Here is a 23,510-nt window from a genome sequence, read left to right as displayed (position 1 = left end):
TCCGAGGGATGTGAGTGAGCCCACCAGCCCCACCAGCATGGTCATTTATGAAATTGAACTGGGCCAGTTCAGTGGCTAGCCGTGGACAGTTTTCTTTGCCCTGGAGTTGGAAGAACACCCAGCTCGTTCTCTGTGGGATTCTTGATGCGAGCCCATGAGCCTGGATCAGTTAGTCTTCACTGAAGAAAAGAGGCCCTAAAGCTCTCCTATTCAGGACTTTTGCTCTGCAGAATTAGACTGAATATCTGTAGGGACTCTGGGCTGTAGCGTGAGGTCTTGGTGCCTTAGTTTCAAAACTGTGTAGTGTGAGCAGGGCCTGCATTCGTGCTATTTCCAGCATTTAGCTGTGGACGACGGAGACACCCTGAGTGTTGTGTGAAGTAGGAGTTTAATTTCTCCTCAGGCAGCTTTGGGAGGCAGTCAGACACGGAAGGGAAGGCTCCACTGAGCCCCAGGCACTGGGTTTCTGTCAGCCTTTTCATGGAGCCCTTCCTACCAAGCCTGTTCCCGCCACTGCCACAATCTCAAGATCACTGTTCCACGGAGCTTCAGGAACGGAGGAGGAGGAGGAGAGGACCACTATGCTCTACCAGAGCCCGCCTCTTCAAACACTACCAGAGCCCGGCCCTCTCTCCCCTTTTGTCTTATTGGCTGAAACTTGATCTGCCGATTACTGGACCGTCCATCTAGATACAGTTCTTAACTGCAGGAAGTGCACCCTGGTGAAGGCAAGTTCAGATGGCAAGCAGCGGTTATTGGGGAGGCAATTAGAGTCTCAGCCATGCATCTTTTGGATGATAAGGAGAGGACTAAGTAAACTGTGTTCTGATTATGTGATGGGAAATCTAGGTAGCCATTAGAAGTAGTGTTGTGGATGAATATTTAAGGATATGGAAGACAGCTCCATAGACAGAGGAAGACATGAAACCATATGTAATTATCTTCATTTCCTTCAAAATGTATATAAATATACTGCAATATTACAACTGATTGTGGTTGGATTTCATTTCCTTCAACAATCCCCACCCCCCCTCCCTACATTTTCAAGATCATTCAACAACAGGCACTTACTCATTTTATGATCAGAAAAAAAAAAGGCAAACTTTCAAGTGTAAGAAGTAGAGAATCTGGTAATTACTACCTCATATATGAAATATACTTGATGGAAAAAATAAAATGAGTAATAAAGGGGGAAATCCATAAACATGTAGCGATAATGGAATGGCAGTGGGTAGATAGAGAGCTGCGGATTCATCAAGAACAAATCCCATCACACTAATAAGATGAAATGAGTTCATGTACATGGATTCCCACTGAAGAGAGCAGTCGTACAAATGTAGAGCGTGTGTGCTGGGGATGCCACAGGTACACACGTGTGGAACAGGACGGTGCTTCTCCTTGTCCTTCATGGATGTGAAGAAGTTTTGGTTTGGGCAGTGAGGAAATCTCCAAGGAGAAGGTGAGCCTCTGTCAGAATTGATGAGTAGAGTTAGGTAAAAGGAGACCTGCAGTGGTGTGAGACCCCGAGAGCTTGGTCAGATGCCAGTGAGCAGGGCAATTTAGCTAAAGAAAGGGTCTTGGACAAAGACCCAAAATTGTCCCCTCTTTTTTTTGATCCTTTGAACCAAGTTCCTTCCATTTCCCCTTTTATCATTTGAAAGAGACTACTAGTACCGAGATCATGAATTTATTCAAAATAAGTTTTTAAAACTCTTTCTTCCCCTATTTCTGCTGAACCCATTCAGAGCCTAGGAGGAATTTTTCCCATGTGTAAATCCTGGCTGAAAGAAGGACTGAGCTGTAGCTAGCAAGTTCGGGTTTCTGGGCTGCTCTGGCGGGCACTACAGGCGCTGACGAGAGCTCCATTTTCATTAGTAACGTGGAAACAACAGTAATGAAATTTGTATGAGATCTAAAATGTGTAATGCATATGATGCAGATTCTTACAACTAGAAACAAATCTATAATTGATCTAGAGATGCCAGGAGTCTTGTTTTCCATTCGTGACTTCTTTGAATAATGGTAACATTGATAGAATTTCCCTTACAGAATAGTGATGATGCAGCATACAGAACTCTCATGGAGGTCCTCCCACAGATGGAAACCTTGTCCCACTTCCATGGTCTTGAGTTTCCTCCCTGGCGTAGTCTCTAATGCCCTGCGTACACATAAAGGATATTCGTGTGTACAGATACATGCGTGTATGCACTCAGACATATGCCTTATTTTGTAAAAACTATTTCAGAGTAAATTTTAGGCATGGCGCACCTAGCTAGCGTATATTTCCTAAAAGCAAGAGTGTTGTTTCATCCAACTGGAGACTAACTATGCAAGTCAGAAAGCATTGATAGAAAACTATTAACATCGACAGATCTCAGACCACAGGTCCTAACTACCCATCGTGCCTCTGTGAAGGCCTGTTGCCTGGAGTGGTTCCTCAGTCCTTCCCCCATCCTGTGTGGTCTCGACGTATTTGAAGTATACAGGCAGCCGTTTGGATGCTCTCCTTCCCATTTGTGTTTGTCTGATGTTTCCTTCTGGTTAGGAACAGGCTGAGCATTTGGGTAGATGCTCTAGAAACGGTGACGGAGCTGTCTTCCCAGGGCATGCCATCAGGAGGCACACGGGACTGACTTGGGTCCTTATTGACAGCTTCAGCCCGGGTCACTTGGCTTTCCTGGCTCCTTCTAGGACACTCCATTGATGCTCCTACTTTTCTTTTCCTGAGACCTAGCTCAGAGATACTTGGAGACTGTTTAGTAAGGAACCGGGGTTTAAAATGGGACTATTTGGAGAAAGTAGAAGTTAGGAAAATAGTTAGATACTTGACGAATGAAGCAGGGTCACTGAGTTCGCTTTCGCTGGTGCCTCACTTGACACTCTTCCTGGAAGTCTAGGAAAAGGTCTAATGTTCTAAAATGGCACGGGTCACTGATAGTGCAGTTGAGAAACCATTATAGGGTAAGAAGGAAGATTGGGGAGATGGCTCAGACAGTAGTGTGCTTGGCACAAAAGCATGAAGTCCCCCCTGCACCCACATACACTCTGGGTATGGTGGCATGAGTCTCTAACTCCAGGACTGAGGGAACAGTCAGGTGAGTGTACTGGTCACCCAGTCTAGCAGGGATAGTAAGCTCCACAGTCACTGAGAGACCCTGTCTCAACAAGGAAAAAAAAGGTGAAGGGCTGGAGACATGGCTCAGCAGTTAAAAACAGTTGCTGCAGCCCGTGGTGGTGGTGGTGGTGGTGGTGGTGGCGGCGGCGGCCCATGCCTTTTGTCCCAGCACTCTGTGAGTTCGAGACCAGCCTGGTCTACAGTGCTAGTTCCAAGACAGCCAGGCTACATAGAGAAACCCTGTCTTGAGGTGTGAGTGGGAACCTGGCTGCTCTTCCAGAGGACCCAAGTTCAGTTTCCAGCATCCACATTGGTCAGCTTACAACCACCTGTAACTCTAGCTCCAAGGATCTAACACCCCCTTCTGACCTTTGTGGGCACCTGAATACATGTGGCACACACTTACACAAACACATACACATAAATAGCAAAACTGAAAAAAAATATTTTTAAGGCTAAGTTGGGCTGGAGAGAAGGCTCAGCAGTTAATAGCGTGGATCACTCCTCCAGAGGACCTGCATTTGATTCCCAGCTCTTACTTGGGTGCCTCACAATTCCAGGTTCAGGGGATCTGATACCTCTAGTATCTGATTAAAAATAAAAATGGAAAAAGAAAAGAAAAGAAAAGTAAGGTGGAATGCACTAGAAGATGCTCAGCAGCGAGTGCTGGTTTCCATAAACATGCACGTGCACGACACACACACACACACACACACCCCTCACAATTGAGTAGCAGGATCTTAGGAATATGAATGTTGACACTGTGGTAAATTTAACCTCCAATTCCTTTAAGGAGATGACGCTCACTGGTTCGTTGGTGTGCCCTCTTTTCAGTAAGCCTTTCAGGATGCTTGCAGAGTGCAGGGCTGGCCCCCAGGGGGAGCAGGACAGGTTGGCCGCTGTGTTGAGGAGCATAGAAGGAAAATGGGGTTCTGAAACCAGGCTTGCTGTTGAATATTTCTACTCCCGCGCCCCCCACCCTCACCCCCAATCTCCTAGGGCTTTTCAATGCGTTTAATGAACTCTCTCTTTTCTCCATGAAGCCAGAGTCCTGTTTTAGCATTTTCTCTAATGAACAGATGGGAGCCAGAGCTTTGTCCTGGGATGGCTCTGATAGTCTGTTCTTTTTTTTTTTTTTCTCTCTCTCTCTCTCTCTCTTCCATGTTTTTGTTTGTTTATTGCTGTTTTTGAACACAGCCTTCTGACTTTGTTCCTGGATCAGTCATTGTCACCTCGCCTCTCTCCTGTCAAATGGCTCCTCGCTGGAGGTGGTTTCTCAGGCTGCTATAAACAGGGCAATGTCTCCAACTCCTTACATGGCCAGTGGTCTGCTGCTCCTGAGCCTGGTGAAGTGGTCCAGGTAGAGGAGCCAGGGGTGAAGGCAAGGCAACATGGTCTATGCCAGGGGACGCTCACTGTTTTATAGGAACTGAGTCCCAAAGGGTTCAGTGGAGTGGATTCTAAAAACTGCCCATGCTCCATGGGTGGGCAGATGGAGGAGACAGAAATGCCACAGACACCCATACAGGACCACGTTCTCTTTGAGAAAGAGACATTGGGTTCACCTTTTGAGAGAGTCAGGAGTTATATGATTGTCACAGCAAAGTCTCATGATCTGCCCTTTAGGGGGATGCTGCTGGCCCCCCCAACAGAAGATGGAGGGGTTTGGAAGTAAAGCTTGTCTGTGCTGACAGGGAAGGGAGCATTTGGAGTCGCGGAATGGACTCAGTGGTGTCTGGGCAGGTTCTCGGGGAAGCACCGGGGACAGCCGAAGAGGATGGCTGTGAGGGGCCGGGCTCTGGGGCTTAGGGAGGTGCTGCTGCGGAAAGCGGGGACAGAACAGACAGGGTATGGCACGGGGGGGGGGGGGGGGGGGCGGGGGCGGGGGGGAGGCTGTTACTGAGTCCACCCTCGCTTCCCACATTCCCCACTTTTCTAAATGAAGATAGCACTTCATCTGTAGTGCAGCGTCGCACGCGTGATTATAATTATGTACTGTTTGTTTATCTGATTCTGAAAGGGGTTGACAGCCTTGTTTGGCTGATTATTTAATATCTGCTTACTGTTCATCCCTAAAAGTGTAACCCTCTGCGGGGCAGGGAGCGCATGCTCTGCCACCCAGCAGTTCCTCAGCCAGAATCCCGGCTTCTGGGGCCTCCATTTTGGTGTGGGCCCTGAGCATGCCCCATCCCACACATGCAGTGTGGCTCTCCATTGCTCTTGGCGTGTTTTTTTGTTTTTTGTTTTTCCTTCCTTCACAAGTAGTCCTTTTCACTGATCAGTGATGATTAGCCAAACAAACTAACTAAACAGGTTTGTCATAGTATAGCAAGTGTATTATCTGAGGCCATCACCTTCAGAAAGGGCTTGATCTCCCCCGCCCCCAGGTTTCTTTTGTTTATGTTAAGACTGGACTCCACTCTGTGAGATTTGACAAGAAGTGAGCAAAACCAGGCGATCCAAACAAAGTAGTTGTGCATTCCTTGTTTAAAGCATGGTCAGCAGAGAGTGGAAGAAAAGTTAAGCCTCTGGTTGTCTCCAAAGGGCACCAGCTCATTGGATTAGGGTGTCACTCATAGCGACCTTTGAGGGTGTGTTTCTTCTCCTGAAGTATCTGTGTCTGTCTTTCCATCCTCTGGAGAGGAGAACCCACTTAGTTCTTGCCTACCGCCACTGGCTCGTGCTGAGAGCTCACACCTTCTCTTAGCTCTGTGATACCGTTCTAGACTCTTCTCTACCTTGATTGAAAAGTGCTAGTTTTTCTAAAATTTGTAGACCTGCTCACAGTAATCCTGTGCTATGCTGTGCTGCCATGATCAGCCCTTTGTGGAGCAGAATCAAAGCTGATCCCATCTGGATGGGCGGCTCATTGTTGGCAAGGTTGGGATGCACTGGGGCCCGAGGCTAAGGATTACAGCCACAGTCTCAGGCTCGCTCCATTAGTGAGACCTGAAGCTGAGGTGTCCTGGTCAGTTTTGCTCAGCCCGTGAGGTCTGAATTGCTATTGTAGCAGTCAACAATCCAAGATAAGATGTAGTGCACACTTATTATTTTACTTCCAAAATTGTTATTTATGTACTGGGGAGGGATTGACCATAAGAATTACCCCCCCCCCCCGCCCCCAAGAATTAACTATTCATACTTTCTAAAACTTTTCCCCTTTTTGGAATACACTGGGCATTGAGTTCTTATTTCTCCTGTAGTTGGCCAGTCATTTTGTGACTTGTGGTGTAGCTGGAGCTGCGGACTGAGTTTATGCCTGTGTGCATGAGAGACCTGGAATGTCAGGGGCAGTTCAACTGCTGTGCATCGACTGTGTTCAAAGGCAGGAGACTGCTTTGAAAGCCCTCTAGGAGGGAGGGAAAGGCCCCGTGAATGCACTCCGACATTTTCTATGACCTAGCACCCATCACATGTTTATCCCATCTCCTCATCTCTGAGGAGACCCTTTTGTGGTCCTTTACCTCTCTGTCAAGCTGAACACTGTGGGCCTTTAGATCAGACCCAGCCGTGAAGTCACACAAGGGCTGTGATTCGTGCCTCTCTGAGCCCGGTGGCCTGTCTCATGACATAACCTGAGGTTTCTTGAGCCTTTCAGGTAATCTGATGAAAGAAATGACCCCTTCGCTTAGAACAGTGCATGCGCATACACACAAAAATCCCACCTGCCCCTTCGCATGCTCCCATTTGCTTACTTCCAAAGTCTCAGTCATTTCACCCGTGGAAGTGGGCCCACGTGTACTTTTTGAGGTCTGCTTCATTGATGCTCCTGTGACAGGTAGATGAGTTTAGACTGAAGAGCTACACACTTCGCATAGATCCGTGGTGTGTTCTTTCTGACCCCATAATTCCTGTCCCCGCTCTCCATCTTTGTCTGTCGAGGGAGAAGGAAAGTCACTCACTCTCACTTTTCCTTCTGGATCATTGGTTAGGACAGAGCCTGGTGGGGTCTCGTTTTATCCCTCTGCAATGATCTATCCATCCATCATTCCTCCCTCCCTCCCTCCCCCCTCCCCCTCCCTCCCTCCTCCCCCTCTCTCCCTCCCTCCCTCCCTTTTCCCTCCTCTCTCTCTGTCTCTCTGTCTCTCTCCCCCTCTCCCTCCCTCCCCGGTCCCCTCCTCTCCCTCTGCTTTGGTGATTGATGGTCATGTTGAGTTATCTTTCTGCTCTTCAGTCTCAGATCCTCCAGCCAGGCATTTTCTCTGTCTGTGAGTACAAGTGAAGCCTTCTTCCAGATCCCATGTTTCAGAGACACCTGAGTGGCTTAACCATATTTTTGGGCCCACAGGGTACACAGCCCTAGAGAGGGCAAGCAGGTAAGAGCCTTGGTCAGTGGAACTGGGAAACGCCACCCTCAATTGTGTTAGCTCTGGTCTGTTATGAATTGGAAGGTTCTCTGAACACCCCCCAACTTTCACCTGCCTCCTTGGCCACCAGTGGGGGGAAAGCGGTCCTCTTAATCTCAGAAGCAGGGTTTTTTCTCTTCTTCTTTTTGTACCAGCTCCATCTCTTGACTCCTGCCATTGGATTGGCACTCTGCACAGTTCTGAGGTGTTTCTTCCTGGAGGCTCCCTTGTGAGCAAGTGGAGCACTAACGCTAACTGTGAGTGCTCAGTCCATGTGCCCAGAGTAGCCTAGCACAAGAGAATGCCTGACAAGCAGCACTCACAGCCAAATGGGGGGCAGCCGGACTTCTCTGTACTGAAGATGGCACACGTTAGCTTATTGTCACTGTGGCAGGATACCCTGGAGAAACAGTTTCTAAGATGAAGAGGTTATTTGGCTCATGGTTTTGGAGGTTTTATGTCACAGCTGGCTGACTCTTTCAGCTTTGGGCATGAGGTGAAGCAGAATATGGTGGGGTCCATAGCCCGGGAGAGGAATATGGCGGCAGGAATGATCGGTGGAGGAGGTGCTTGTTAGTGGTCGCCGGAAGTGGGAAGTAGGGGAGGGAGAGAGCACACGCGCACCCGGACGAGCTAACACCCTCACAAGCATGTACTTGAATCGCTCCAGCCAGGCCCTGCCTCCCCATAGCCCATTCAGCTATGAATTTATCAGTGGGTCGGTCCCTTGTTGCACTTAGACTCCTCTTGGTCCTCAGACCACTGAGCACTGCGAGGGACCAAGTTCCCACACATAGATCTTCAGGGACATTTCACGTCAGTCCACAGGACCTAGTTACTGTGATGAGAACGTGGCTGTCTCAGCTCTGAGAACCTCCCATTGACCCTCTTTCTTTGTGGTTTACCTGGTTCCCAGCAGGGTGATTCCAGCTCTGCCTGGGCACATGGCAGTCACCCGTAGATACTTGTTGGTAGAATTCCTTAAGTCACAAGTCCATGAATGTGAATGTTTTCTGTCATGTTCTTAGGTGAATGTGTCATCTTCTATTAAAACAATTCATTAAAGCGGTTCCACCTGGTTCTCTAGCCTGAGCGTCGGAAGAGTGGGTCAGAATGCTGAAGTCACTTTTAAAGAGTCTCTCGAAAGGGCTGGAGAATCCAGTGGTGGAGAGCCTGTTTGGCATGTGTGATACGCTGGGTTCAATCCCCAGAAACACACGGGCAGGATCTCACAGATGACACATGCTCACATTGCCTAGTGTCTGCCCAGGTTCCATGATTAGAGGTGTACCAGCCCGTATCTCTGCATCCTGCAGGATTCTGGGAGTGCTTGTCATCTCCCAGTGGCATTCTCAGGATTTGCAAATTACACACCACTCTATTTCACTGCCTTAGGCCCCATCTTCAAAACTGTAACATCTGGTTGTTTCCAGACGTCTATCATGTGGATGATTGATGAGTTTTATCTTTTTAATTATATTTTTAATTTTTGAGAGGAAGTCTTTCTATTTAACCTAGGCTAGCATTAAACTCTTCAATCCTCCTGCCTCAGCCTCCTAAGTACTATGATTGCCATCATCTATCACCATGCCCGTGTGGCTTTTATTCTTGGGTCAGATTTGATAGCTGGTGAGACTGAGTTGTTGGCTCTGGTATCACCCATGTGACTGAGTGATACTTGCAGCCATGAACAGAGTGAGGACCAAGGAACATGGGCTGCCTGTGGTAGGCTGCTTCTAAGCATCACTCAGAAATTTCTAGAAAAGGTCCCAAGCTTTACCTATGTCTTAATTTTTTTAAGTATTTATTTAACGTGGTGTGGGTGGGTTTTGAGGGACACGCCACAATTTACAAGTGAGGGTCAGAGGAAGTTAACTCTCGTCTCTACCACGTGGGCCCTGGGGATCGAACTCAGGTCATCAGGCTTGACAGCCAGGGCCACCTCTCCAGTTCATCTTTGTGTATCTTCTGATATATGATGATCTCTTGTTAGGATACAGCGCTTGAACCCAGCTAGTGGCATGGGAGGAGTCCTTACATCCTCCTGAGATGTGGGATGAGCAATCCCTCAAAACAACATGCAAATGCAAGCCAGGGCAGTGCTTCAAGCTGCTGCTAAATGATTGATGTGGTCTTGTTTGTACATGTACCTATCTGTTCTCTAGTGTGTATTTAAGGAGGCTTCCTCATGTGCCGGGCAGCATCAGAGCCCAGGGGCCATGGTGGCAAATGTGGGTGGCCTGGCCCCGTCTCTCACCAAGTTTTCCTTCCAGAAAAGCTTGTGGGTAAAAGAACAAAAAGAAAAAATGAGGCGAAGAATTAAAATGAAATGACAAAAAGAAAAAATGTGTTAGGCAAAGAGTTGACATTATGCATAAGACAGGTTGCCTTGTGGCTGCCTAGTTGCCTGTTACTAACAGTGCTCAAGGTAGGACGACGTATCTTTGGTTTCTGTCTAGAGGCTTCGTACGTTAGAAAATGCCAAGTACACACGTAAGTAGAAAGCAAGGTATGGCAGCCGGGTGTGGTGGTGCACGCTTGGACTCCAGCGTTCAGCAGGCAGAGACGAGAGACTGAGTTTGAGGTCAGCCAGCCTGGGCTTTGAGACTCTGTCTCAAAGCAGCCAAATACCAACACCAACACCAGCAGCACAAGTCATACAACAGGCCTTATGAACCCTCTCTCCTCCCTCCTCAGCAGACACCGGCTCGTGGCCAATTGTGTTTCAGCCGTGTGTTCCACACATTCCCCTCATTCAATGATTTTGAAAGAAAAAAAGCTCATTTTATTTTTAAGTATTTTAGTTGGTGTATGTTTTTAACGTGACTACAATATCATTATCAAACTGTTAGAAATGGTAAGATTATAGAAATCGTGAAATAAATTCCTTAATACACGGACTTCCCCCCACAACCCTCAAGAGCTGATTTGTTCAAATCCAGGTGCAGAGGTGGGGAAATGGCTCAGTGGGTGGAATGCTTGCTATGTGAACACGAGGATCGGAGTTCGAACCCCCAGAACCCACATAAAGCCAGATGTGGTGGCATGCGTTTGTAACCCAGTGTTCCCATGGTGAGGTGGAGGGTGGACATGGGCCAGCTAGCCTGACATAGGCAGCGGGAACAGCAGGAGACCCTGTCTCAGACAAGGTAGGTAGGAGGAGAGGATCCCCACTCACACCCATACATACCCGGATTAATAAATCCAAATGCAAGTGTAGTCTTCATATCTTCATTAACTAATATGTCTCTAAAACCTCCTTTTATCTGTCGGCTCCCCTTCTCACCTCCCACCCCCCTGAAGTTTCTGTTATGAAGCTAGATCTGCTCTTTGAGAATTCCTTGCAGTTTCATGAGAGCATCTTGGTGGTGGTGTCCCCTGTGTGTCCTGGGGTCTGATGATTATATCTTGACTTGACCTAAGTCATGGCCAGTTGGACTTATCCTCCAAGGCTGCTGCACACGTGCCATCCCTCCCCAGGGATGTGCAGCCACCTTCCTGATGTTCAAGGCCATTGACGGCCATTGCCCATGCCTCCCGTTTCATTTGGACTTGGTCACTGGGCAATGTTCAAATTCTGTTGTTCTTCACTTAGTAGCCGGCTCCTCCTCTCAAGCATCATGTTGCCCATTGGTTACCCTGGGTGCAGGCGCATGTTAATCGTTTCCTTTGCCTCTAAGGTGGTGACATTTAGGCCGAGACCTGATTTGGCCATGTGAAGGAGGACAGGAACACGGCAGGCTGAGGTTCCAGCTGGTGCTGACGCCCTAGGGCGGAAGGAAGGATGGCCTGTGCAGCCGGCACGTGCCTGGGAGGGTGTAGCAGGTAGCACCATGGTTTCTGCCTTCAGAACCGTGTCCTGCGTCTGGGGTATGAATGCTGTGGGAGACCCCCGGAGGGCTTCTGAAGTGGCCTGGCGTGGTCCGGCTTGCCTTGAGGCCACAGACCCTTGTCTTGTACCCAGCTCTTCTCCTCATAGAGCTCAAGACCGGAGGGGACAGAAGACACAGAGCATCCGGCAGGAAAGAGGGCCTACGGCTTTTCTTGTGGGGAGCCTTAAAGCTCTGTGGATTTTCCTCTTGTACTTACTTGCAACTCATGCATCCTGGTGAGTCTGTCGTTACCACTTGAAGTTTTCCCCATTTTCTCCTTGTAGTCTCTGGCTTCTGGGGGAAGCATCTGGGCCTTACTTATGGGTGTTAGGATGGTCCCATGAGGCTGGAGTTACCAAGGTGGGGAGGATTGGCTGACTTGGTAAACTGTAATGTGGATGTGAGCACCATTCTTTCTGCAGACTTCTGTTTCCTTGACTCAGAGTACCGTGTAACCAGGCTGGCCTTGAACTTGGTCTGCAGCTGAAACTTCCTTTGAGTTACTGAGTCCCCTGGTCCTCTTACCTCTGTCTCCTTTGTGCTGGGATTGCAGGCAGGTGCCATCGTGTTCGGCTCCTCTCTTTATAGTTTTGGGGGGCTACCCAGCTCCACTGTAGGGCTTCTCCGGATGTCTGGGCCTGTAGGGTTAGGGGTGGGCTGCCTGAGTTTGTGCTCAGCTCTGCTTTTGCCTGGGCTTAGTTACTTTTCCGTTGTGACTAGTGTGAGTCACCAGCAGATGCTCAGAGGGACAAATGAATATTCTTTCATCTTTGCTAGCATCATCCGTTATACAAAGCTTTAGAGACACAGAAGGAGGGCTGGGACAACGGCTCAGTGGACAAAGTACTTATGCAAGCGAAGCGTAAGGACCTGAGTTCGGGTCTCCGGTCCGAGATTAATGGGAATAAGTCCCTGCAACCCCAGTGCTTCGGCGGGAAGGTGAGAGGTGGAGACTGGAGAACCCTCAGGAGCCTGCTGTGTGCAGTGATGAACAGCGAGAAGGCAGAAAGGAAGGACTGGCGGTCACGGCTGTCTTCTGGCCTCCACACGCACCTCCTCCCCCACAAACACACCCATGAACACACACAATGGGAAGGGAGAGAAGGGAATGATGCTGTGTGACAGTGTGCATCAAGACATCCCTGTCTCTGTAAGGAAAGGTCCTGAGCCTTTGAGAATTACAGCGTGGACATGCACAGTGTAGAGGACTCGGGAGTGTGCCAGCTGGGTGGTGGATTGGCAACTCATCTGAAGAGGATAAGTATAAGGAAAAAGAAACATGTTAACTAGTGGCTATTGGCCAGCTAGAGAGAGCAGTGTGCAGGGGTGGTAGCCTGTGGTGTTTGTAACTTGAGAGAACCCCAGAGGCTACAAGGACAACATTGTGTTCCCCTCTGCCCCTGATCAGTTCAGTTTGTAGTTCTTAGGTGGGAGTGAATTTTTGAGAGATGTCAAGGAAGCTACCAGATGTTTGAGAGGTCCAGAAAGGAAGACTGAGTTAAGCTCAAGCCTGCTCTGAGTGGCCACACTCAGTGAAGGGGTCTCACAGTGTAACACAGCTGCAAAGGTGACCCAAAGGTTTGTGACTTGGAGGGCTGAGGCAGGATTGCCACAAGTTCAAGTCTGGGTTACACACCAAGACTGTTTCAGAACACACACACACACACACACACACACACACACACACACACACACACACGTTTTTAAGGAGACAGAAGAAGTTGTTGTTTTTTAAATAATAAAAGGTGAGCAGGGTGGGGTGTGGGAAGAATAGGCCCACTTACTAAGTCTGCAGATTGCCACCTGTCCAGAGAGAAGAAAGATATTTAGGTCAGTATGTGACAGACCAGGAAGGGGTGTGTGACACCATCCCAGGGCGAGCAGCTAGTGTGGACCCTGCTCCTTCAGTTCAAAATAGAGAATACCTGTTCTGGCTGGGACTCTGACTGCATTAAAAGAATGATTGACAAGATCGGTATCACTTACGTGTGGGACACCAGATGGGAAGACCAGGCTGGAAAAGAAAGCAAAGAACTGTTGTCGGGGGAATGTTCTGCAGTGTTCTTAGCAGTCATGTGAGGGATGACAAGCTCCCTCACTCGGAAGGCCCGTGAAGAAGTCCCAGCTCCTCAGAGACTCCCACACCAGCTTTTCTCCTGGTCCAGTATGTGTTACCCAAGCACTGCAGCTCTGGGTCTCTCTTGTGGCCCAGGGCCTGGCAGTAGCACTGTTGGAGATGGCTTCTTACTTTGTCTCCTGTCCTGAGAAATGTGAGTAAGCGCCCAGATCCTCTCCTTATATCTAGGCCTAGAAATAGCTAGGGCAAATGGTTCCATCTCCTCTAAACTGTGTCCTGTTCCACTCCCACCTGGCTGGGACAGTGTAGCCCAAGGAGTCATCTCAGTCACTCTTACCCTGAATGTTCCCTGTATTTGGTAGAGGCCAGCACCCCATTCCTTGTGGCTTCCTCTGTGGTGATTTGTAGGAAGTTAAAGCAGTATTTAAAATTCTCCCGAGTTTTTGTTTCTCACTCTGGGTGACAGGAAAAAGAGGGGCCTTGTCAGTAGGCCACCAGGCTTTTGCAGACATTGTTGCCACAGTTAAGGAGCTAGACGCCCGGAGAAGAAAGTGGAGGTGGAGATGGGGAGTGGCTGGGGTTTTGTCCTGTCCCATGTGGCCTCCCTGAGACCATAATGGTTGTCATAGAAATCCAAACCACGGACCGCCCCTTGCCCCATTTCCACCCACTAAGAGTGGAATCTAGGGAGCTTTTCTGCCTTCTGGGCCTGAACAGAATGGCTGAGTCAGTAAGGGTTTGAAAAGAAAGAGAATTGGCCCAAGTTGTGTTCTCCAGGTTGGTATTTCTGAAGAGTGTAAGCAAGGTAGAGTCATCTCCCTAGAGATGCCCTTCTGTAGTCCCTGCAAGGGAGAGCAAACAGCTCAGAAAGGTGGAAGTTAACCTCCCTTTTGGGAGAAACCCAGGGAGCACGGAGAGGGCTCTGGGAGGTGACCTAGGACCTAGGGAGAGGCCTGAGAATGGCCACCGTGGCCACTGCCGCTGTCCACTTGCACGGAGGACTCAGGAGCTGATGGGAGGTGAGCGGGCCATAGCTTTCCAGTTGAGCCACCTACAGCCGCCCTGTTTAGATTGGCCTGCATCTGCCCAGGAGGCCTGGCAGGCTCTTCTTTCCAGAGGGGGGGCCAGGCGTGGTCTCTCCGAGTCACCCAGGTTGCAGCAACTCATGCATAAACTGGGCGGCCAGGTCCAAGTCTCTCCTCCCCTCCGCGCAAATTGGACACGACTAACCTTGCCATATTTAGTACGGCGCTAACGGCTGCTCTCCTCCGAGGGGTAATCATGCAGGCACAAATTCGGGAAGTTGCTAAGCTATGAGCAGTCTTATGAGCATTAAAAGTGTCCTCTTCGCCAGAAAGGTCATTCATAACTTGGCTTCCCTGCTGATGTACAGTCAGTGATATTGATTGATTAATGTATAAAAGCCCCAGATCCATTTGCCTCTATGAAAAAGAATAAAGTGCAGTCGACTTCTCTTTCTTTTCACCCCATCCCTTTGTTTGAAGGACTCTTCCCCCTTCTTTTTGTTTTGCTGGCTGTGTTGAAGGGGGTTTCAGAGAGCCAGTTTCTGCCAAGTAATGTGTTCACAAAGGGAGCATTGATTCACATCAGTGTCGCTTCAGCTACCCGGAAAGGTTTGCCAAGGAGTTGCTCTTATATTAACCTTCTGTCCGTGAAGGAAGAGAGAATAAATAAGTCATAAAGTCAGCCTCGTTGATTTGAATTTGGGTTCTGGACTTGATCTAAAATAATTTCTTCCATGTCCGCCGAGCCTGGTGAAAGGTGTTGTTGACCTGAAGCGCCGTTGTACGTTTAGGGATGGGGAGCACTCAGTGAAGTGCTCCCCCCACACACACCCCCACACACCCTTCTTGGGCACCACACCCCAGAGAAGAACTCTGGCTGTCCTCCCCATGCCAAGATGAATGCTGATTGGCTGCTTGCTTGCCTCTCAGGGGGAGGTGCAGTGTCCCTGTGCGCTGGGTGGCGGTTCCCAGGATCAGGTCTTGTAAACCCTTTAGGAGCATTTCCCTGTGGCCGGCCACTCTGCTTTTCAGCCCTGACAGAATTAGCAGGGCCATGTGCAGGGCCGTCTTCACATTGCGAAGCAGGAAGCAGGTGGTAGCCTAGGGGTGAGGGCAGAATTTACCTCTGCTTTTGGTAACTTCCAGAGAAGTTTGTTTTTCTGTTTTCTCCCTCCCTCCCTCCCTCACTCTCTCCCTCCCTCCCGTCTTTCTTTCTTTCTTTCTTTCTTTCTTTCTTTCTTTCTTTCTTTCTTTCTTTCTTTCTTTCTTTCTTTCTTTTTTAATCCTGTTATCCAGGTAACTTGAGGAATTTCCTGTTGTCAAAATGGGGTTGGTGGTCTATAAAGGTTTGAAATGTAAAGGCCTAAATAGCCGTGTGTTTCAGATGGGGTAAGAGCATCTTGGCAGCTAATGAGTAGTATTTAAGGCTTTCTTTCTGTGGCTTTGCCAGAAATGCCTAAGAAGATAGCCTGGTGCTGGACATGTGTATAAGGTCATTTAGTCAGTATTGGCTGGCCATCTTCCTTCTTCCGCATTTGACAGGCTGGGGAGTCTGGGTGCAGAGGAGTACCATCAGCGTCTAAGGAGGTGCAGTCTGCATCTTCGCCTGCAGGTGTCAGTGTGGAGTTCTCCCTTCTGGCAGGCCCAGTGGGGAAAACAGGTGACTGGATTATTTTTGATAGGCGATAAGGAATGAAAGCTAGTCAGTCTGCCTGTCTGTTTCTGCGAGCCAAGCCTCACTCACCCAGCAAAGTGTCCATAACAAGGGATGAAGATGGCCCCAGCTGTTCATTTAGTACAGCCCAGCAGAAAGTAACCACCTCCCTGTCCCTGCTGTGTGGCCAGAGTAGGGACCAATTGTGTGTGGGCTCCCAGCTCCTTGAGCATTGTGAGTGCTCCTGGCAGGAGCCACAGCAGAGCCTCCCCCGTGCTTAGAAAGCATAGATATTTGGGTCTTCTTAGGAATTTGAACCTGAGTTTCTCCCTGATACCTGGGCAGCCCCTATTCCAAGTGGGGCTTGCTCTACCCCCCACCCCACTCTACCCCACCCCTGCAGGTGATTTAGAAATCTGTAGGGATGTACGCTCTGTGAGTCCCTCCTCATTAAAAGATGCCCTGCTATAAGCTAGCTGCATGTGGCCTGGGTGTTAATGGAGATGTAGTACTTTACTTGGGTACCTGGGAGATGCTCACCACTGCCACCCCACCACCCCTCCCCAAGGCCTCCTGTGTTTTGCAGGACCCTTCGGATAATCTCTCCTGTTCAGCTGTGAGTAGCACAGTGGTGCTGATTTCTTATGGCCTGGCTGCAGTACAGGTACTGTGCCGGGCTTACCAGCTTGCTCTTTTGTTCAGGGACGCCACAGAGGCACCACAGACGTGCACAGTATCTGATGTGAGTTACCCACACGCCGTGTGTCATCCGTTTCTTTGCTAGTGCTCTTATGCTGGTGAAGTGCTGGCCCAGACAGGGAGCCAAAGTAACTTTATGCAATTGTTTAATTAAAACCTTGGTTTCCTAATTGCAGTCTAAACACAGCGCCTTTTGTTAATGACGGGCGACCTCTGTGCTTAGAGTTCTGATGCACAGTTCTCTTCCTTGGGCTTTCCCCTCCTTTTTTGGTTTTTCCACTTTCAACATGAAAAAGCAGTGTTTTAAGCCACACAGAGTGGCACACACCTGTAATCCCAGCAGTTGGGAGGTGGACACAGGAGAATCTGGAGTCCATATGTAGCCTCATCTACATAGCTTCTAGGCTAACCTGGGCTACATAAGACTGCCTCAGCAACAATAAATGAACAGTTAGGTTCCTACCGTGGGGAAGGTAGCAAGTGGCCTTCTGACCACTGGGGGAGATGTCCATCATTTCTCTAGTTCAGGGTCAGCATTATCTGGGCTGGGGTTGCCCTGCTGGCTTCCTCTCACAGTGAACAAAATCTCCAATCCCTTTCTTCACTTGCCAGAGTAATCAGAAAGCTAGGGATCCCCCCTCTACATACACACACACACACACACACACCACCACCACCACCACCACCACCACCACCACCACCACCACCACCACCAATTTCTCTAGCTTGAGCACTAGTTTCCATAGTCCTCTTGCAAGAATTGAAATAGATTTTAACGCTTGCTTCTTCCAAGGCAAACCTTCCCTTGGTTTCCAGATGAGCCCTGGGACCCGTTGTTTCTTCCTCCCTCCGCTGGGGTGATAAGAGCCAGCTCAGAGGATAGACCAAGAATGAATCCATTTTCTTTCCCCTCTCTCTGCAGAATAAATTAGAATTTGCCTGATTTAATAAAATGGCTTCATCTCCCTGCCGTCTTCCCCATCTCCAGAGTATTTCTTCCTCAGTGGCCTGCTCGTCTCTAATGGATCTCAGCTCCATGCCTCCTTATTACAGGCCGGCGGCGGCCGCACATGTAATGCGTTTACCGGAGCTCTCACGCACACACACCATTTCGCACGCATGCATGCACTCCAGGGTTGGGGGATCCTGATGGCTGAAGGTGTGGAAATCTGTCACCCGATCTCATTTTCTCCATTGTCAGATGTGATGGTTATAATTGATGCTGAGGGTGGTGCATTTTGCCATCCATCTGCCATTAACCCAGCCTCCTGGAGTGGAGCTGACCACAGCACAGAATATATTTTGGGGGAAGGGGAGAGGTCGAAGATGGAGAATTGCAGCATAAATCTCTCCCTGTGGCCCAGCCCTTTCTCTGTATAATTGGAACCCATTTGTCTGGGCAGACCGGAGAGAATTTTGCTGTCTCCCTGTTGCCCTCGCAGAGACCGGTGGGTATTTGTTGCTTGAATTTGGAAATGGTTTTTCCATTTGAACTTCCCCCTCCCTCCTAAATTTGTGTTTTAATTTCTATTTCCTAGGTTGATTTTTTTTTTCTTTCCATTCTGACACTAATTATGCCAGCCGCATTGGGAGATCTCACTGCTGGGAGGTACCCAGCTAAGTGGTAAGAAAGGGTTTTAAAAACAGGCTGAACTCTTTCTTAATGAGGCTCAATCGGGTTCTCCTCCGGGTGGTTTTGTTTTGCTGATCTGTCAGTTTTTCAAGGATTTAATTGCACTTTTTTTTCGTATTAGTCTTTGAGATTGGCCTATACAATCTAGCTATTTTTTAAAAAAGGCAAAAGTTAATAGTTTATATCCCTCACCTCCTTTTATTTTATTCTTTGCCCTGATCACTCCAAGGCCCTCTTTCGCGAGTCCCTCTGGGGAACCAGCTGCAGGGAGAGTTCAGAGTGGGAACGGCACATGGACCCATAGAGGTCCTGGTCGGGTGCGTCGGCCTCCAAGCCATCTCTGAAGGTCTCAAGCCTTCCTCCCTTCTGTCGGCGATGACAGCTTGGCAGCAGCCTCCTCTTCAGGGTTTGTTATCAGTCAGAGGCAGGGTGAGCCTGGGGCGCAAAAGCTGCCGCCTCTTTGGGTATGGAAGTGATTGTTTCCATCAGGTGGTGCCAGTCCAGCTAGCGAACATCTTGAGTCCTCAAACATGGCAGCCAAGACCGAATCCCAAAGACAGAAGGCAGAAGTTGTCCAACAGAGGAGGGGAGACGCAGCAAGGCCATATCCTTGATGCTATTATCTTTATGGCGTAGAAAAACATGCTTGGAGCAATCAGCATGAAATTCTTAATTGCTTCGCTTGCTTCTGCTCTCCTCGTGGGACAGATTGTGCAAATGCAGGAGCTGCCAGGCCCTCATGTTAGCACACTGTCCCTGCTGCACACACTATTTTTAACTAGTGCTTTGTTTTGCAAAGATACACAAAGCTTTTTCTTTCTTTCTTTGTGTTTTTCCCCTCCCTCTACCCAAGGATGCTAAGAAACGGCAGAAGCGGAGAAAAGCGGCCTTAGCCAGGCAGGCTGGCACAAAGGCTAAGCCTCCTGAAGCCCGGGCACCCAGCTCTGTCCACATCCCTGACTTCTTCCTCTTCCCTTTGGATTCTACTCCCTGCCTTCCGGCATGAGTTTTTTGTTTTGTTTTGGGCCTCTGAAGTTTTCCTCCAGACCAGCCCATTTCCCTCTCCCCATCTCTGCATCTTCCCAGAGTGATTTGCATCCCCCCCCTCACCCACTCTCTACAGATGTGGATCTTCTTCCTCTTGAAGATTTTCAGTCCCCTCTCACGAGGTTGTAAAAAATCCGAGAACCAGATCTCTGAGATTTCAAAATAAAATAAAAGTAAACTCTGCTTAAAAAACACTTTAGCAGGAAAGCCAGGCTAATTGTAAATCAATGGGTCTTAAAATGCAGCATCGATCTCCAGTTAGAAGTTTGAAGGGGAAACGCAGTAATTACTGCACCAGAAGGTAGTTAGTTTTCCTTCTTAGTAAGTTCTGGGCAGAAAGGCGGCTCATTAGGGCAGCACTTCGGAATCTGAGTAATTAGTTTAAAAAGTACTTTTGTGGTGTTATTCCCTCAGCTGGAAATTATTGGAGTCTTCACAGATTTATGGCTCAATTCTGATAAGATTTGATTTATTATTGTGTTTGGTGTGGAAGAGCCTTGATACAAAACCACCCAGGTGTGGATGGAAGAAAGCATGGACCAGTCTCAGGAATGAAGTGGCCTTTTAGAGTAGGCGGATCCTGATTCTTTAATGATTTCCCCTGTTGATTGATAGTGTCGAGTGGAGCTAACTTGGAGCCCCAGCATAGCACAGCCCCAAGGCCAGCGGTGAGCTGAGATCCATGGAAAACATGGTTTTGTTTTTTTTTTTTTTTTTTTTCTTGTCCACACACCTTCTGGCAGAGTGGTTGGATTTCACACGGCCGTGTGATGTCACCCACAGAGGATCTACAGGAGGGTGGGTTCCATGAGGATGCGAGTCTGCCATTCTTGCCCAGTGAGATCCACAAGAGCCTGAATCTAGTAGGCCCGAGCCAAGACATCCAACTATGAACTAGTGAATGAACCGACGACGGGCAGACCAACAGTTCCTCTTTTGTTTTCTTAGATATTCTTTGAGAAATCACCATGGAAACTTTCTGGTTAGATTACCACAGCCAGGAAAGCAGGTACTCTGAGCATTCCCCATTGAAGGGATTTCATTTTGCCTCCAGAGGAAGCCATATAGAGATCATTCTGTCTCCCCAGTCTCAATTAAAACACATTACATAGCATCTAACTGTACTTTGAAGTCAACCATCACCCCTTAGCACTGTGCAGCCACATCACATTTTTTTTTTTTTTTTTTTTTTGCCTGCTCCATGTGGGAGCCAAAGCCAGTTAAGTACATTTAAGAGTGTTTGGTTGGCTTAGAGCTTGGAGGGCTGTTGTTAATATTTTAATTTAAATTCATTTTGAGAATGTCATACATGAGTACCGTATTTACATCATTTTTACCCCTATTAACTCCTCCCCTGTCCTGCCCCCAGACCAAAGTCATGACATCTTATTTATTGTCTGTTTATATATACATACACATGTACACATGTGTACGTATATACAAACACAACTTGATGAATCCATCTACTGTTGTGCGGATGTATATATGTTTAAGGTTGACTACTGGGATTGGTTAACCTATGAGGCTCCTCACTAGAGAAGAGTGATTCCCCCTCTCTCAGCAGCTGCTGAATTGGCCTGTAGCTCTTCATTCAAGGGTGGGAAGGTTGTCCACATCCATGTTGTGATGTCAGCTGGGGTTGTCATCATGCATGTCTTGTTCGGACAAGGATATTATTAAAATCTCCTGGGTGCAGCTTCCTTATTCCAGGTGGCATTCTTTAGCAGCAGACATTCTGCTCTTCTGGATCTTAAAATCCGCCTGCCTCTTCTTCCTCGATGTTCCCTGAGCCGTGGGTGTAAGGGTTGTGAGTGTGTCGCTTGAGGTTGTACACCCTCACAGTCAGCATTTTGACCAATTGTGGGTCCCTACACACACACACACACACACACACACACACTTGCTGTTTTTGAATTATTTTATTTTATGTGTATGAGTCGTTTGCCTGGTGTCTGCACATGTCAGCAGAGGATGTCAGATCCCCTGGAACTGGAGTTAGGGATGGTTTGTGATCTTGTGGGTGCTGAGAATGGAACCCAGGTCCTCTGCAAGAGCAACAAGTGCCTTTACCTGCTGAGCCGTCTCTCCAGCCCACAAGTTGTGGATTTCTGTAATGGTCTCTGGGAGAATTTTGTTTTATTTCTTTTTAAATTAGCTTTTCTTTTTAATTATATTTTTATTATTTAAAACAATTTTAAATTTTAAGTATATTTTGACCATATTCTTCCCCTCCCCCAAGTCCTTCCAGTTCATCTCCCCTCCCTACCACCCAACTTGAAGTTCTTTTTCAAAACAAAACAAATCAAAAACCCTGAAGCCAAGAAAACAAAATAAAACAACACCTCCCCAGGCAGGGAGTGAAAAGAACTACCAAACAATAACCAAATAAAGCACACTTAAATACACACACACACACACACACACACACACACACACACACGCACCCCAAAACTGTGGAGTCCATTTTAAGTTGGTCAGCTACTCCTGAGCATGAGGCCTGCCCTGGAGCGTTTGATATACCCAGTGTCACTCCATTGGAGAAAAACTGATTTTTCCCTCTCCCAGCAGGTATAAACGACAGTTCAGTTGTTAACGTTTACCCTAGTGGCTAGGTTTTCATTCATTCATTCATGTTTTAAAATATAACAAAATAAAAACTATCCCATTGAATCTGGGAGGATTCTGAATTCATGGTAGAAACTTTACATGTCATGCATGCTTCTTCTGGAGGCCCTCCAGAGAGTATGCTCCAGACTGCCAGCCTGGTCTGTACACCAGATGGTATGGTGGTTTATAAACTGTTGTAATTTAGAGTTCTTATTTCCATTTTTATGTGATGTGTTGGTGTTTATTTATGTGCATGCCACATGAGTGCAAGGGCCTGCAGAGCCCGGAAGAGGGAGTAAGGCCTGTTGGAGCTGGAGTTACAGGCAGTTGTGAGGTGCTCAGTGTGGAGGCTGGGAACTGGAAGAGCAGAAAGCATTCTTCATTCGGGGCTCCATAGTAGAGCTGTTTAAAAACAAAAATCGGAGTTGGAGATGTGACTGAGATATGACTTGCTACTCTAGCAGAGGACCTGGGTTGGATTCCTAGCACCCACATAAAGGTTATAACCATCTTTAAACTCCAGTTCCACCGTATCCAATTCCTTCCTTTGACCTCTGCAGATACCACGCATGTATTACGTGGTTCACAGACCCATATGCATATACTAATTTTTAATTAGGAAAATAAAAATCTAATTGCAAGCCAATATGTAAACAGTGTTGTTGAAAATCTCTGTAACTGTAGGAGTTCATATTTGTCATGTGTACTCATGATGTCAGAAAGTGAGAACAAAGTAGAGGCAGCTCAGAGTGATCTAAATGAAGAGTTACAGAAGTAGTTAAATTGTATCGATAACACTGCTGTTTTACCTCCACATTGGTGTTTCATTCTGTTATTATATAAATCCCATTCACATAGAAGTACTTCCAAGTAGTAGTGGTTTGAAGTAACCTGATTTGCAATCTCCAGTGAATTTTCAATTAGGCCCAAGTATGAGTGTTTTAAGCAGAGTTCCTAACAAAAGTTGTGCCCTTGGCCATATGGTTATTTAAATGACCACCATCGAATTAAAGCTGGACACATTCGCATGTGCTTTATTATTTCAGCATTTAAGATTAAGTCAGAATAAAACATGTGGAACTCATAGTATTTTGGGGTTCCCGAGAGCAGTTCAGATACGGTTTACTCTTTGAAGAACATTGGGATTTTTGCCATTGGAAGGATCCATGCCTGCTTTTCCTGGGGAAAAGACCATAGTGTCAAGTAGCTGATGAAGGGCCCCTGTCTGGGTGGCTCCCAGTCACCCCCAGCAGGTGACCTCTGCATGGAATGCAGCCTTCTCTTGTGTAGAGAGTCTCTTCATGGCCTTTGCCTCCCCAATGAGGTCTCTTGCTTGCTTCTTTCCGGTACCTGGGAGGTTGACACCTGCCTGGGGCATTGCCCTGGCTCAGGACTGGACTCGCCTCTGGAAGTGCCAATGTTCCACTTGGGGGGA

At 47.9% G+C, this 23,510-nt stretch overlaps 1 protein-coding gene and 1 long non-coding RNA gene across 2 annotated transcripts in view; one reads left to right on the top strand and one right to left on the bottom strand.

The window, feature by feature from the left end:
- Zfhx3 (zinc finger homeobox 3) overlaps positions 1 to 23,510 on the top strand; it is a 246,451-nt gene that overhangs the window by 158,337 nt on the left and 64,604 nt on the right. The window lies entirely within an intron of this gene.
- On the bottom strand, positions 6,243 to 11,944 carry LOC131911734 (uncharacterized). Its single transcript, XR_009379431.1, has 3 exons — positions 11,859 to 11,944; positions 6,811 to 6,989; positions 6,243 to 6,718 (listed from the first exon to the last, which is right to left on the bottom strand). It is a non-coding gene; the product is annotated as an uncharacterized LOC131911734 (long non-coding RNA).

Source organism: Peromyscus eremicus, chromosome 5 (assembly GCF_949786415.1).
Source record: "Peromyscus eremicus chromosome 5, PerEre_H2_v1, whole genome shotgun sequence".
Lineage (NCBI taxonomy): Eukaryota > Metazoa > Chordata > Mammalia > Rodentia > Cricetidae > Peromyscus > Peromyscus eremicus.
The sequence above is the reverse complement of the archived record's forward strand: the minus strand, read 5'-3'. Positions and strand labels throughout refer to the sequence as shown.